The 2,500-nt window shown below is 47.8% G+C and overlaps 1 protein-coding gene across 2 annotated transcripts in view; it reads right to left on the bottom strand.

Annotated features, from left to right (window-relative positions):
* Positions 1 to 2,500, bottom strand: part of ssbp4 (single stranded DNA binding protein 4) — a 118,969-nt gene that overhangs the window by 22,781 nt on the left and 93,688 nt on the right. The window lies entirely within an intron of this gene.

Here is a 2,500-nt window from a genome sequence, read left to right as displayed (position 1 = left end):
TACACACACACACAAATACACACACACACACACACACACACACACACACACACACACACACACACACACACACACACACACACACACACACACACACACACACACACACACACACAGACACACACACAGACACACACACACGAATACACACACACACACACACACACACACACACACACACACACACACACACACACACACACACACACACACACACACACACACACACACACACACACACACACACACACACACACACACACACACACACAGCATCAGTGGGCTCAGATCTCTGATGCCCTCATCCATCATTAACATCCCGAACAGCCCAGGCACACACGCTCATACACACACACACACACACACGCACAAACACACACGCATGCTCGCGGCGCACACACGCTCGCTCACGCACATCGTACACACACGGCACACACAAACCATCCCCCAATAAGGAACACACACACATGCGCACGGCTGCATGCAAGTGTGAACACATACACACACACACACAGACTCTCACACACACACATAAACACAGTGTCACACACGAATGTGTGCGCGCGCACGCACACACACACACACACACACACACACACACACACACACACACACACACACACACACACACACACACACACACACACACACACACACACACACACACACACACACACACACACACACACACTTTGTGTGGAGGCTATTCATCTATTCCATCACACACCACATAAACTGGCCCTGCCTTCCTTGTGCATTATGCAATGCGACACACACGCGCACATACACACAGAGACATATATCAGTGGCCATCAGTAAAACGCTCTGCCACCAAATGAAACAATAATAAACAAAATAAAAAATAAACAAAAATAAAATAACTTATGAAGCAGACTTATTACAGCCTTTATCTATACTGACTGCATGGTCAGTTACCCACAAAAAATACAAATAACAAATAACATTTAAAACGTCCTTAATCCATTTATCCATAGCAATGCACAGCGATTTAGCTTAAAACCAACAAAATAAATAAAATAGTAATGACACCTTTTAACATCCATTATCCATAATAATACATATTATATACATAATAATGCATTATCCACTGGATAACAAATACCACATGACAACATATCATAATGTCTATATACAAGACACGTTATGATCCCCTTTATGCATACACAACTGACAGTCAGTTTGTTTTAAAAGTCGAGACAGATTGGTCTTTGCATGGAGTCAGTGAGGTAGGAGGGCAGAGAGTGGTCAGCCGGAACGCTCATCATCACAAGCCACCAATCACATTGCATTACCTGCCTGCCATGCATTATCAGACGGCCAATCAGATGTCACCATGGGCCAGCGTTGCCCAGGAGAGGCAAAGAAGAGGCACGGGGAGAGGAGAGGAGCAGAGCAGAGGAGAGAGAGAGAGAGAGAGAGAGAGAGAGAGAGAGAGAGAGAGAGAGAGAGAGAGAGAGAGAGTACAGAAGAGAACAGAAGAGAACAGAAGAGAACAGAAGGGAGGAGAGGAGAAGAGAGGAGAACAGAGGGAAGGAGAAGAGAGGAGAAGATAAGAGAGGAGACGAGATGAGAGGAGAGGAGAGGCAAGGAAGGAAAAGAGGAGAAGAGAAGAGAAGAGAAGAGAAGAGAAGAGAAGAGAAGAGAAGAGAAGAGAAGAGAAGAGAAGAGAAGAGAAGAGACGGTAGGAGAGGAGAAGAAAGAGGAGAGGAGAGGAGCGGAGAGGAGAGGAGAGGAGAGGAGAGGAGAGGAGAGGAGAGGAGAGGAGAGGAGAGGAGAGGACACAGCGTGTGGATTATCCTAAGCTGTGAATTATGACTGCCGTGGCTGCATCACCTCTATGATCTTTGCACCCCTGGCGGCCATGGCGGTTTGGGAGAAATGACGTGACGTGATGTGTTGAGGAGGGTCAATGTGACGCACAGTGTTTATACAGCGCATTAGCCACACACACAGCGGAGTGACCCAGCGGACCACTTTACACACACACACACACACACACACACACACACACACACACACACACACACACACACACACACACACACACACACACACACACACACACACACACACACACACACACACACACACACACACACGCACGCACGCACGCACGCACACACACACACACACACACACACACGTTGCAATTCAGTACCTCACATCCACCCACTCACATACTGCACTGCATTCATATGCTGCTGGCTATAGGCTGCTGTGTACAGCACCATGCAGCACGTCAGGAACAGTGCAGGGGTTCAGGGTTGAGCTCAAGGACATATGCATGCAGCAGGGCCATATACACTTGCCTTCACTGCAAAAAAAAACTACTTTGGGGGGTGATGTGGCTCAGTGGATTGGTGCGCCATTCCGTTGCGCCGGGGACCCGGGTTCTGTGCCGGCCCAGGGTCATTTCCTGATCCTTCCCCATTAACTCAAAATATAGCGGTGGCCATTTTTATTTTGTTGTTTACGGTTA

Source organism: Engraulis encrasicolus, chromosome 6, assembly GCF_034702125.1.
Source record: "Engraulis encrasicolus isolate BLACKSEA-1 chromosome 6, IST_EnEncr_1.0, whole genome shotgun sequence".
Classification (NCBI taxonomy): Eukaryota; Metazoa; Chordata; class Actinopteri; order Clupeiformes; family Engraulidae; genus Engraulis; species Engraulis encrasicolus.
Note: the sequence above shows the minus strand (reverse complement) of the source record. Positions and strands in the feature narration are given on the sequence as shown.